The 14,612-nt window shown below is 33.7% G+C and overlaps 1 long non-coding RNA gene across 1 annotated transcript; it reads left to right on the forward strand.

Moving 5' to 3' along the window:
• Positions 1-11,876: 11,876 nt before the first annotated feature.
• On the forward strand, positions 11,877-12,417 carry LOC123319492. The gene is made up of 2 exons (XR_006538492.1): positions 11,877-12,120; positions 12,239-12,417. It is a non-coding gene; the product is annotated as an uncharacterized LOC123319492 (long non-coding RNA).
• Positions 12,418-14,612: the final 2,195 nt, after the last annotated feature.

A 14,612-nucleotide genomic window follows, 5' to 3' on the forward strand; every position in this document is an offset into this window, starting at 1 on the left:
ACCATATTGTTTTTGTCTTGTTGTTTGAATTTTTCATAAGTTCTTCATTTCTTTGTTTCTTGGTGTTTTCCAAGCACTCTTTCAATTCTTCCTTACACAGTTTATATTCTCTTAGTGCTTCTTTAGATCTAGATACTCTGAATATGGTGTCCAGTATGTCCAGTTTATCTTTTATTTTTTTTGTTTCATCATTATTTTCAATGATATATTTATTTTTGTTTTTATTATTTCTTTTCTTTTCAGGAAACTCAACCTCGAACAAGTTTCTTAGCTGATTGAAGAACACTTGAAAGCTTTTTTCTGCCGCTAAGGGGGTGAGTATATTTTTCCAGTTAATTGAATTTATTTTGAGTTTGATGTTATTTATTCCTTGATTTGTGATTTTTCTGTAGGTCTTGTTACACTCATTTAAGGTTGGATTTTTTTTTTCAGATATGAATGACATAATCTGCGCAGAATGATCTCCCATGTGCAAGTTCGAAGTACTTGTATTACTAGGATTGAAGTTGCAGACAACGTTATCAACACAAGTCGATGTGTCGACAGTTATTCTTGATGGTTCTTCGAATTTATGGTGACCATTGTAGCATCTGAATAAATCCAATAATTTATTCTTCTCTTTGCTTTCATTCAATATATTTACGTTGAAATCACCGCAAATAATCCACTTATATGTTGAGTATTTTCTGTTCATAATGATATTTTCAAAAACTTGTTCTAACTTGTTCAAAAAATTTTCCAAGTTCGCTTTCTGTGATCTATAAACAGTAAATACTATTAGCTTCTGTTCAGGGATTTCTATTGCTGCTATTTCTAAATTTATTTCTTCTTCAAATTCGTTGATACTTCCAATTAATTTATATGGTAACGAATTTCGGACCATTATCATGGCTCCTCCACATTTTAGATTGGATCTGCAGAAGTAGTCAGCAATATTATAATTGTCAATATTAATGTGAGGGAAAAGGATACTCTCATCTTGACTATACCAATGCTCAGTAATGCACACTATTTCTGGGTTTAGTTCATTCAGTAGCAAATTTAACTGACTGATTTTATTTTTGAGACATTGTGTATTGAGAATGATTATTTTTATTTTAGTTGGTGCTAATTTACTTGGGGTTCGTAGATTCCTGTTGAAAAATTGTCGGAGACGATGTAATGCCTACTGATTTCCTATTATAATTAAATCGGTACCTCGAAAGAGCAACCCCTGACGGCCAGAATTTACAGTCATATACCTGTTCTTTATGCTTAAAGTCTAGTCCTACCTGGAAACATTCATTATCAGCAATTTGGTGATATGTGTTAATTTTATTTACAATAATTTGTTCTTCTTTCGACGTTTCCAATTTATCTGTTATATAGGTTTTTATTATTTCTTCCGTTACACCTGTTTTAATTTTCGAAAGAAATAGCCATACTTTTTTAACGCGAACGACCCTACCTTGAAATGTAGTTTGGTTTTCATTGTTTGTAGCTGTACCAATAATTATTGGGCGTTTCGGTTTAATCGTCCTCCATGGAATTTCCGAATTGCTTGAATTTCTCCCCGTGTTTTCATGTTCAGTATTATTGTTTTGTTTGCTTTCGTCCGATATCGTAGTTCGGTTGTGCTCTTTCATTCTGCTGTCATTCACTTCCGTCAGTTGACTTTGACTTAATTTGTCTTTCGATGGTCGTAGGTCAGTTGTTTGTTTCTGCGTCTGTCTCTTCTCCATTGACGTGTTATCATATTTATCAACATTTACATTTTTTTTCAACATTTGACTGTAGGATTCGTGATCCGACTTCTGAATTTTGAAACTAACCTTATCAGAAAGGAGTTTATTATTTTCTCGGAGGATTCTGTTGTTCTCCTGGCACTCTTCTAGCAATCTTTTCAGGTACTCATTTTGTAAATTTAATATTTTATTTTGAACCATCAGTTCATTATAAGATAATGACAGTTCTTCTGATTTTTTTTCCACTGGTACGTGCTTACAAATTGCATCCTTGCGATCTCCTGCCAGCCTAATGCATGATGGATGGAAGTTTTCAAAACACTTCCCGCACTGGACCGAATTCACAACTTTATGGTCACAACCTGCACACTTTTGTTTGGGTTTTTTGTCACCTTTATCGGGACGCAACTTTAGTTCGTCCTCAATCGTCGCCATCTTTGAGAATCTTCCAAAACCTATCGTTCGGTTTCTCAATTGTGATTCAATATTTTCAATATTTCAATTATCTTTTTTCTTTTTGCTCTTAGAAATGAAAGTTTTTTTTTCATTCATTCTTGTGATATTTGAATGGTTAACATAATTGCAGTTTTTAGAAATTACATGAAGAATCGAAATAACAAATGATCATGATACAGTTTCACGAATTTAGACTTTTAGCAAGGTATTGTTCTTTTGAAAAATATGATAGAATGTTCTCGAAATTCCAGGTAGAAACCTGACCGTTAGTTAATGCGTGCTCTCAAAATTCTGCATCCCTACTCTTTTAGTAGATAACGTTCTATTCAGTATAACACTGTTCGCTCTTTTGAGAAGTTGTAAATTTCGGCGTATTCCTTAGTGTCTTCTAGATCATTGGCAAAGTTTTGTGAATCTTTTCATTCAGAATACCGTATCGATAAAATTTGAAAATCAAGTTAACTAATGATTGGTACGAGAAGCTGATGTAAGTAGTGTATATTCAGAATGACTTCGAATTAGTTAGTGTAGAAAAAGTTAATAACATCAAGATATTTTTCATTTAATCAAGTCTCCAGTGAATTTCAGGTTTCTTATATTTCTCACTAATCAATTTTTAAATTTTTTTGAATAGCCACTCTAACCTCGTACTAATTCAATACATTTGCTGAATTGATTCTTTTCGTTGAAAATATTTCTCCACTCATCGCATGGTTTCAAAATTGTGATTCAATGTTTTCAACCCTTCAATAATCAAATAAACTGTTTCTTCCTTTTGTTTGGGTTTTGAAATATAAAACAGGCTTATTTCTTTCATTTTTGTGGACTTTGACTAGCAGAAAATCATTTCGGTTCTTCAAAATTACATGCATATTCAAAATAACAAACAATCATGATACCGTTTCGCGAGAATAGAATTTTAGCAAAGTATTATTCTTTTGAAAAATAGGATAGAATTTACTCGAAATTCTAGGTTAAATTTGCATTATTGATTTCCTTTTCAATTGAGAACATTCCAAAACCTATCGTTCGGTTTCTCAATTGTGATTCAATATTTTCAATATTTCAATTATCTTTTTTTCTTTTTGCTTATCCAAATATAAATTTTTTTTTCATTCATTCTTTTGATCTTTGAATATTTAACATGATTTCAGTTTCTTAAAATTACATGAAGAATCGAAATAACAAATAATCATGATACAGTTTCACGAATATAGACTTTTAGCAAAATATCATTATTTCGAAAAAAAAAAGATAGAATGTTCTCGAAACTCCAGGTAGAAACCTGACCGATAGTTAATGAGTTTTCTCAAAATTCGGCATCCCTACTCTTTTAGTAGATAAAGTTCTATTCAGTATAACTCTGTTCGCTCTTTCGAGAAGTTGAAAATTTTGGCGAAATCCTTAGTGTCTTCTAGATCATTGACAAAGTTTTGTGAATTTTTTCATTCAGAATACCGTATCGATAAAATTCGAAAATGAAGTTAACTAATAATTGGTACAAGGAGTTGATGTAAGTAGTGTATATTCAGAATAACATCGAAATATTTTTCATTTAATCAAGTCTCCATTGAATTTCAGGTTTCTTATATTTCCCACTAATCACTTTTTAAATTTTTTTGAATAGCCACTCTAACCCCGTACTAATTCAATACATTTGCAGAATTGATATTCTTTTCGTTGAAAATATTTCTCCACTTATCGTATTGTTTCAAAAGTTTGATTCGATATTTTCAACCCTTCAATAATCAAATAAACTGTTTCTTCTTTTTGTTTGCGTTTTGAAATATAAAACAGGCTTATTTCTTTCATTTTTGTGGACTTTGACTAGCAGAAAATCATTTCGGTTCCTCAAAATTACATGCATATTCAAAATAACAAATAATCATGATACCGTTTCGTGAGAATTACATTACATTACTTAGATTATAAACTTTTAGCAGAGTATTAATCTTTCGAAAAATAAGATAGAATGTTCTCGGAATTCTAGGTTGAATTTGCATAAACGATTTCCTTTTCAATTGAGAACATATCGAAACTTATCCTATGGTTTCTTAATTGTGATTAGATATTTTCAACTTATTCAATATTTCAATTATCACTTTCTTTTCTCTTTTGGCTCTTCCAAATATAATTTTTTTTCATTCATTCGTGTGAACTTTGAATGGTTTACATTTTTTTAGTTTTTCAAAATTACATGCAGAATCAAAATAGCCAAGGATCATTATACTGTTTCACGAATATGGATTTTTTGCGAAATATTATTGTTTTGAAAATAAGATGGAATATCTTTTAATTTCCCAGTTGAATTTGCAGTTTCGTATCTTTTGAACTAAGGAACATCTAAAAATCTCAAGGTATGGTTTCTCAATTGTGATTCAGTATTTTCAACTCATTCAATATTTCAATTATCACTTCCTCCTTTTGCTCTTCCAAATATGAATTTTTTTTTCATTCATTCTTGTGATCTTTGAATAGTTAACATAATTTTAGTTTCTCAAAATTACAAGCAGAATCAAAATAACAAATAATCATGTTACAGTTTCACGAATTTAGACTTTTAGCAGAGTATTATTCTTTTGAAGAATATGATAGAATGTTCTTGAAATTCCAGGTAGAAACCTGATCGATAGTTAATGCGTTCTCTCAATATTCTGCATCCCTACTTTTTTACTAAATAAAGTTCAGAAATTTTATTCAGTATAATTCTTCCGAATAAAATTTTTTTTTTCATTCATTCTTGTGAACTTTGAATAGTTAACATAATTTCTGGTTTTCGAAATGACATGCAGAATTAAAATAACCAAAAATCATTATACTGTTTCACAAATATATATTTTTCGCGAAATATCATTTTTTTGAATATAAGATGGAATGTCCTCTAAATTCCCAGTTGAATTTGCAGTTTTGTATCTCTTAAACTCAGAAACATCTAAAAAACTCAAGGTATGGTTGCATAATTGTGATTCAATATTTTCAACAATTCTGATATTCCAATCATCACATTCTTCATCTTGTTTGCTTTTCTAACTATAGAGCTGTTTTCAATAGGATACATTTAAAAACATATCATAATGTCTCATAGTTCTTATTCAATCTGAATGACTGACTCTCCTCTGAACACGAGTTTTTGGACTGCTGCTTGATATCGAACTAATTGATAACGGTAGTGATATAATGAAGTAGATCATGGATTACCACTTCGAGGTCAAAAAATAGACGAGATCCGATCAAGTTTGCGACACCGATGATGAAATTCGATTCTCGCTGAATTCCTTATTTTTGTGCCTATCTCCTTTTTACGTACATCAATTTTTTGTTGCTCTTTGTATTGTTTGGCAGTCATGTACCTGTTGAGCCTAATATTAACCCATTCGTTATTTACAGGGAACGCCGGCGGGAGCAGGAAAAACAGTTGAGAGCCTGGATGCAAGAAAATACGGGAGGTACACCACTAGTGCTTCCCCCCCTCTTCGGAAATCCAGTTAAGGTGAGCTTTGAACCATTTATTACATATTTTTACAAATAACCACTGATGTGCTTTCGAAAAGTTTATTGTGTTTTTCGATGAGTCCTATCAGTTTCAAGTACCCTTAGTGATATATTCCAGGGTGTTAGTATTATCACCTTCTAGGAAGAACTGCTCACATCAGGATAAAAACAGAAAGAGCTGTTGATGTATTTACCGTCTGATCTCTCACCTTCTTGAAATGTGACCCAGTCTCACAACGGCCCCTTATGAAATCATCTTTCCGTGCATATTTCAATACCCAATCGAAAGTGTATTTTTCAGAATGTCAAAACAAATACCCACGTATTTCTCATGACCAATTTCCACACATTATATCGATCCATTTTCCACAAGCACGAAAGGTTCTGTTAAATGCAAAAAAAGAGATTCAGAACATCTTAGCGCCCATCAGATGGTATCCAATTTGAATATAAAATGGGCCTATGACCCACAATCCGGGATTGGGGATTCTTAAACGCACCTTTTTTAGTTTCGATCCGCCAGTCAGTATTTGTTCTATCATCTTTCCCTATAGATTAATCACAATATTTTAGAAGTGATATTTTATGTAGACATAATGATATGGATCTCTAAGCCCCAACATTATTTCCTGGAGTCCTCGCGTATAAATCCCCCCATTTTAATTTTTTCGACAACTTCGAAACTTTACAATATCATAACATCTTCGATAATGAAATGATAATTCAAAACTGTATGAGTCATTATAATTTTGAAAAATTATCCTAGTAGCCTTGCTTTAATCATCTTTCAACTGATCTCAATTTTTTTTAATTTTTCTCAGGTTCCTACAAATAAGAATGACCCGTTGGTGAAAAGAATTAACGGCGTACTGGGAGAGTATAGCAGGGCCAAGCATTTATTCGATGGGAAGAAGGTCTTGATCCAGCCTGGTTTCACCACTCTATATGCGGTGCAACCGAGAACACACATGCCACCCCATCAGCCAGCAAACAGGTAATTAAATGTAGAATTCACAAGACCCTTACTGACATTGAGATGTGTCTCAACAACGCTATTTTTCCAACTTATTTCAAATACTTGTCAGGATTGATCGGTAGAATGTCACTGCTTAATTTTTGTGACGAGCATTATGAAGATGTTATCCTTGACTTCAGTCAAGGAAGATTCAAATCATCTTGATGCACATTTTATCGTGCAACGCGTCATATCTCAATGTGCAGCCCTTTTTGAAATACCCAAACTTTTACTGAACTATTTTATATAAACAGAATACTAATCAATATTTTTCCTTGCAGACCAACTTCTGTTGAAGCCAGGCACGAGTTGATGAAGAAAAATAACCACCACCATCCTGGCTTTCATTTTATGCCCGAGAAGAAACCGATTCAACACAGGCCAGTCGACAGCAGGCCACACGAAAGCGGCCCTTTTCAGGGCCACCAGGTCAGGCAAATCAACAAAAACAACTACGAACATAGCGGAAACGGCGCATATCAACAAATGATGCGTCGTCCTATGGCCATGGGTCGTCCTACTGCTTATCGAATGACCCGTCCAGCCGGCCCCGTATCGAACCAACAAAGGCCCTTCGACATCAGACCCCACGAACGCGGCCCTTATCAGGGCCACAAGAATAGGCAAATTAACTACAACTATGCCGCCTACAAACAGAAAGTAAATGGTCTATCTCCACTAATAATGCGTCGTCCTATGACCATGGGTGATCCTAGTCATAATCAAGTGAGGCGTACAGCCGTTCCTGTACCGGTAAGTATGAAACACCAGTTCTTCTAAAAATTATGCCTCGCTGTGAAATACGAGCTGAAAGATTTTGGATTTATTTAAATTATTCTATTGCCTTCGTAATTCGACGTACAGCATGTATTATCCTCTCAGCATTTCCATCCAATAAACGTTCTGAGTGGTAAATAAGTGAACTCTTGTCAACTCCAGACTCTTTCAAAAATCGTAGTAAATTTCATTATCGAAACGAGGTATCCTTAATACTTACACATGATTTTTATTTTACAGGACAGAAAAACTCTACTTCACCAGAGTCCAGCTTCCTCGAACTTCGAAGTAGACAGGGCTCTGAAGGAAATGATCATTATGAAAGCAAAATTTTCGCCTATTGTTCCCATTTCGGGGTTGGATATTAACAAAAAAAAATTTATCTTCCATCATCCTAAAGCAACGGTGAGTTTTATAAGATATTTTTTTCCTATTTCAATCCTACATTTTTTTCATATTGATAGGGCGAAAAAGAAACCACACATCGATCAACACTAATTCCTTTTTTCAATTTCAGCTATCAGAGATGCCCCTTTGTAAAGGTTCCTCTACCCCGAGTAAGTACAAATAATTTATCTCCACATTTACGCTCCCAACATTCAACTCATCTGAGAAACTAAAATTTCTTTCGAAACCAAATTTCTCTGATTTGTCTTTGCAATGAAATTTCAACGTATACACACAGACTTCATTTCAAATCTTGAGTCAAAATTCAGGGACGTCGAACGGAACATGAAAATCGCCAATCACGTGATAAAATTGAAATACAATATCACAGGAAGCCTGAATGGAAATCCGCGAACGGGCAGTTTTCAGCCGATGTGATGGTTCTAAATAACCTGATTTTCATTCGAAAACTTGTTCGTTTTCACTTGCGAAAATTTTAGGGAATTCGATTTTTTGGCGGGGTCTTTCAGCTTGTTGAAACTTTTTGTTTCGTTAAGGTCCATTTTTTTCATATATGATGAGATTTTAAGGAATCTGAACTACTGAATTTCTTTATCATTTGGCCGACGTTTCGGACATTATTCAGCTTTTTCTCAAGGCTACAATGTAAATTGATATGAAATGTATTGTCGAAGTATTGCACATAATGCTGCTCAGAACTTTAACTAGGAAAACTTCTGATCACCTATGAGGTAATTGGTTGCGAGAATAGATCTAGACCTTGCTGGCTTTCACCAAAATTCGAAATTTTTATCTAGTAACCATTATTTTTCCTTTTCAGAACAGAATGAAAAACTTTCCGATCAAACCTTGCACAACATCTCTGGGACATCAGCGTAAGTAACTCTCCGTCAAACGCTTTCGAACCGCATTCCAAACCGTAGATTCGCATTCAACTAATCCTTAATTTCTCCTCCAGCGATCTCAGAATACAATTGGCGTTGTCCGATATCAGCGACGACGAGGAATAAGACCATTCTGTAGTGAAAAGAACGCTGTCTAACATAACGGCGATACCACCCGCCAATCACATGGACGTCATCCCGCAAATCCTGAAGGACTATCTTGAGAGAGTCAGCGCCCAAAGCAGCAGATTTTTCAGTGCCCATACTCTGTTATAATTATTCAAATAAATAAATAAGCCAAAAATTATATTTTTTCATTCTTGAAACCATCTAACAATTCAAATTTTCAAAAAAATAAAATAGCGATTATGTTAATTTCATAACAAATATTTTTATGAAGTATGTTCACAACAGAAAATAACTGAAAATTTTTGTTTTTGAAAAATAAGTACCCGCTCAGTGAGATAATTTTCCTTTTTTGTATTCAATCAACTTGTTCACTTCCTCGAAATCAACACTTCCCGTAAGTTCATTTTCTATAGAAGAGCGTACCGAAGAATTATTTGGAGTATTCTTGAATTTTTTCGGAACCTTTCTCTTACCTCTTTCTCTTTCAATACATTCGCAGGAATAATTTCTTTTATTAAAACCATTTCTCCACTCATCGTATGGTTTCAAAATTTTGATATAATAATTTCAACTCTTTCAGTATTTTAACTGAGGTTACTTTATTTGAGGTTGCTCAAAACACCTCTTTAAATGGAGAATATTCTCGAATCAAATATATAACGTTGAAACGGATTAATTGGGTTATTCACGAGAGTTACATATATAGCATCATTGATTTTTTATAGAACTTTCTGAGCTCTACAAAAGAGGAGTTGATAATTTTTCTTTATCTCTCATATCGTCTATCTGAGCTGAATTTGCATTATCGATTCTGTTTTCAATTGTAGTGATATAATTAATAATATAAAACAAAAAAATAAATATCATAGACTATATAAAAGGCATTTACTAAGTTGTTACTATGAAAGATTCAATGAATTAAGATCCAAAATTAAAAAAGATATTAGAACTGCTTATAAAAAATATTTGATGAATGTAGAAGTAGAACTTCAAGAAAACCCTAAAAAGTTTTGGAATTTTATCAATAACAAAAAAGATATCACTAGGATACCAGGTGAGATGGAGTATGGGGGTGAAATCTTATCAGACGGTTCACAAATAGTAAATGCATTTGCAGATCACTTCTCTAAAAATTATACAAGGCAGGAACCGGGTTGTTTAGATAATGTTTGCAATGCTGATCGTGGTGGGTTTTTCCATATAAGTCAGATAACTGTGGAAGATATTGAAGAGGCTATTCAAAATTTGAAACCAAAAAAAAGTATGGGTCCTGATAATTTACCGGCATGTGTAATTAGGAAGTGTGCAGATATTTTTGCGAAACAATTTTTCATATTATTTAATTTATCCTTGAAAACAGCTAGTTTTCCGACATGTCTTAAAACAGCCTTCATATGCCCAGTATATAAAACGGGTGAAAAAGAAAAAATAGTGAATTACCGGCCTATTTCTATCATTTCAAATATTGCAAAAGTGTTTGAATCGGTCTTATATAAATATATTATGTTTCACGTGAAGAACAAAATCCCAGTTCAACAGCATGGTTTCACTGCTGGTAGGTCTACATCATCAAACTTGATCGAGTTTGTTGAATATTCCTTGAATGCCTTTTCTAATCATTCTCAAGTAGATGTGCTTTATCTGGATGCAGTTAAAGCCTTCGATAGGGTACCCCATGACATTATATTGTTTAAGCTTCTGCATATACACAATTTTTCACCTCATTTGGTTTCTTTTTTTGGTTCTTATTTGGGTGGGAGAACTCAGTGTGTGAGGATAAATCAATTTTTTTCTGAAAACTTCGAAGCCACATCAGGGGTACCACAGGGTTCAAACCTTGGGCCCTTGTTGTTCCTTCTTTATATCAATGATATAAACCTCATATTTGGATTCATTGATGGAGAGGGAGTTACACCGGAACCAGTTTTCAGAGGTCAGTAGCACATATTCAGTTGTCAGCTGGAGTTTTGCCTCCTCTGAGGCTCTCATGACAAAGGAGGTGTCATCAGCAAATAAAAGAGTTCTGACAAATCTCTCGACACCATCAGACTCCAAATCCAGGTCATTCATAAAGATTATGAACAGCAATGGACCCAACTTCGAACCCTGAGGAACTCCAGACCCCACGCTTCTCTCCTTCGACATCGCACCATTCCAGTGAACACACTGTGATCTGTTTGAAAGAAACGAGCAGATCAAATTCAAGGCTGGACCCCTCAGTCCATAATATTTCAGCTTATCTATAAGAATATCATGGTTTACAGTGTCGAAAGCCTTCGACAAATCTCGTGAAGCAATCTTCGCTATCCACTTCGAATCAAGTGCGCTGATTATGTCCTTCAGCAGCGCCAACAGCAACGTTGTTGTAGATTTCGTGTTTCTGAATCCATGCTGATGGCTGCCAAGAATGCCGTTGTCTTCAAAATGCGCTGAAAGTCTTATTCTGATTATTTCTTCGAGAATTTTCGACAAAGTCGGTAAAATCGAAATCGGACGGTAATTCGACGGATCACTATCATCGCCCTTCTTGTAAATAGGCAATACTCTAGCAGTCTTAAGTGCTTCTGGAAAGTGACCTTCAGAAAGACACTTATTGAAAATTATGGCTAGTGGTTCTGCAATTTCGATACAGATGGATTTTATGAATGTTGTTGTCATACCATATATATCCGGTGTTTCTTTGCCTTTGATTTCCTTTATAATACTTATTATCTCTAATTCTGTTATTCGTTGAAATTCTACCAATTCACATCTTTTAAGATTTTTTTGCTCTAATAACTTGATAGCTTCACTCTTGCAATTTGAAGGAATCTTCAACATCCGCTCATCCACAGAAGAGAAATATCGGTTGAAGGCGTCAGCGTCTAATATACTGTTAGTTTGTGTATTTTTATTTTTTGCAGTTTCCCTTTTAATAATAGACCATATTGTTTTTGTCTTGTTGTTTGAATTTTTCATAAGTTCTTCATTTCTTTGTTTCTTGGTGTTTTCCAAGCACTCTTTCAATTCTTCCTTACACAGTTTATATTCTCTTAGTGCTTCTTTAGATCTAGATACTCTGAATATGGTGTCCAGTATGTCCAGTTTATCTTTTATTTTTTTTGTTTCATCATTATTTTCAATGATATATTTATTTTTGTTTTTATTATTTCTTTTCTTTTCAGGAAACTCAACCTCGAACAAGTTTCTTAGCTGATTGAAGAACACTTGAAAGCTTTTTTCTGCCGCTAAGGGGGTGAGTATATTTTTCCAGTTAATTGAATTTATTTTGAGTTTGATGTTATTTATTCCTTGATTTGTGATTTTTCTGTAGGTCTTGTTACACTCATTTAAGGTTGGATTTTTTTTTTCAGATATGAATGACATAATCTGCGCAGAATGATCTCCCATGTGCAAGTTCGAAGTACTTGTATTACTAGGATTGAAGTTGCAGACAACGTTATCAACACAAGTCGATGTGTCGACAGTTATTCTTGATGGTTCTTCGAATTTATGGTGACCATTGTAGCATCTGAATAAATCCAATAATTTATTCTTCTCTTTGCTTTCATTCAATATATTTACGTTGAAATCACCGCAAATAATCCACTTATATGTTGAGTATTTTCTGTTCATAATGATATTTTCAAAAACTTGTTCTAACTTGTTCAAAAAATTTTCCAAGTTCGCTTTCTGTGATCTATAAACAGTAAATACTATTAGCTTCTGTTCAGGGATTTCTATTGCTGCTATTTCTAAATTTATTTCTTCTTCAAATTCGTTGATACTTCCAATTAATTTATATGGTAACGAATTTCGGACCATTATCATGGCTCCTCCACATTTTAGATTGGATCTGCAGAAGTAGTCAGCAATATTATAATTGTCAATATTAATGTGAGGGAAAAGGATACTCTCATCTTGACTATACCAATGCTCAGTAATGCACACTATTTCTGGGTTTAGTTCATTCAGTAGCAAATTTAACTGACTGATTTTATTTTTGAGACATTGTGTATTGAGATTGATTATTTTTATTTTAGTTGGTGCTAATTTACTTGGGGTTCGTAGATTCCTGTTGAAAAATTGTCGGAGACGATGTAATGCCTACTGATTTCCTATTATAATTAAATCGGTACCTCGAAAAAGCAACCCCTGACGGCCAGAATTTACAGTCATATACCTGTTCTTTATGCTTAAAGTCTAGTCCTACCTGGAAACATTCATTATCAGCAATTTGGTGATATGTGTTAATTTTATTTACAATAATTTGTTCTTCTTTCGACGTTTCCAATTTATCTGTTATATAGGTTTTTATTATTTCTTCCGTTACACCTGTTTTAATTTTCGAAAGAAATAGCCATACTTTTTTAACGCGAACGACCCTACCTTGAAATGTAGTTTGGTTTTCATTGTTTGTAGCTGTACCAATAATTTTTGGGCGTTTCGGTTTAATCGTCCTCCATGGAATTTCCGAATTGCTTGAATTTCTCCCCGTGTTTTCATGTTCAGTATTATTGTTTTGTTTGCTTTCGTCCGATATCGTAGTTCGGTTGTGCTCTTTCATTCTGCTGTCATTCACTTCCGTCAGTTGACTTTGACTTAATTTGTCTTTCGATGGTCGTAGGTCAGTTGTTTGTTTCTGCGTCTGTCTCTTCTCCATTGACGTGTTATCATATTTATCAACATTTACATTTTTTTCAACATTTGACTGTAGGATTCGTGATCCGACTTCTGAATTTTGAAACTAACCTTATCAGAAAGGAGTTTATTATTTTCTCGGAGGATTCTGTTGTTTTCCTGGCACTCTTCTAGCAATCTTTTCAGGTACTCATTTTGTAAATTTAATATTTTATTTTGAACCATCAGTTCATTATAAGATAATGACAGTTCTTCTGATTTTTTTTCCACTGGTACGTGCTTACAAATTGCATCCTTGCGATCTCCTGCCAGCCTAATGCATGATGGATGGAAGTTTTCAAAACACTTCCCGCACTGGACCGAATTCACAACTTTATGGTCACAACCTGCACACTTTTGTTTGGGTTTTTTGTCACCTTTATCGGGACGCAACTTTAGTTCGTCCTCAATCGTCGCCATCTTTGAGAATCTTCCAAAACCTATCGTTCGGTTTCTCAATTGTGATTCAATATTTTCAATATTTCAATTATTTTTTTTTCTTTTTGCTCTTAGAAATAAAAGTTTTTTTTTCATTCATTCTTGTGATATTTGAATGGTTAACATAATTGCAGTTTTTAGAAATTACATGAAGAATCGAAATAACAAATGATCATGATACAGTTTCACGAATTTAGACTTTTAGCAAAGTATTGTTCTTTTGAAAAATATGATAGAATGTTCTCGAAATTCCAGGTAGAAACCTGACCGTTAGTTAATGCGTGCTCTCAAAATTCTGCATCCCTACTCTTTTAGTAGATAACGTTCTATTCAGTATAACACTGTTCGCTCTTTTGAGAAGTTGTAAATTTCGGCGTATTCCTTAGTGTCTTCTAGATCATTGGCAAAGTTTTGTGAATCTTTTCATTCAGAATACCGTATCGATAAAATTTGAAAATGAAGTTAACTAATGATTGGTACGAGAAGCTGATGTAAGTAGTGTATATTCAGAATGACTTCGAATTAGTTAGTGTAGAAAAAGTTAATAACATCAAGATATTTTTCATTTAATCAAGTCTCCAGTGAATTTCAGGTTTCTTATATTTCTCACTAATCAATTTTTAAATTTTT

This window comes from Coccinella septempunctata, chromosome 8 (assembly GCF_907165205.1).
Source record: "Coccinella septempunctata chromosome 8, icCocSept1.1, whole genome shotgun sequence".
In the NCBI taxonomy this organism is placed as follows: Eukaryota; Metazoa; Arthropoda; class Insecta; order Coleoptera; family Coccinellidae; genus Coccinella; species Coccinella septempunctata.